This window comes from Cariama cristata, unplaced genomic scaffold (genome assembly GCF_000690535.1).
Source record: "Cariama cristata isolate BGI_N322 unplaced genomic scaffold, ASM69053v1 scaffold21244, whole genome shotgun sequence".
In the NCBI taxonomy this organism is placed as follows: domain Eukaryota; kingdom Metazoa; phylum Chordata; class Aves; order Cariamiformes; family Cariamidae; genus Cariama; species Cariama cristata.
In genome coordinates this window covers 16,491-16,692 of record NW_009614954.1, presented here as the reverse complement: position 1 = coordinate 16,692, position 202 = coordinate 16,491, and positions in this window count along the sequence as shown.

The following is a 202-nucleotide window of genomic DNA, read 5'->3' as shown; positions in this document are numbered from 1 at the left end:
GGCTCCGTCCGCTGGCACGGCTCTGCCGGGGCTGCAGAAACAGCCCCTTCCAACTGCAAAAAGTCATGGTTTAGGGTTTTTAGGTGTTTTGTTTTTTTTTCTTTTGTCCCAAGGAGAAGGAATGGCATCTCGATGCCTCTGCCAGGGGTCACGGGGCTGGGTGCACTGCGGAGGGGCCCTGCCACCTGCCAGCAGGAGAACC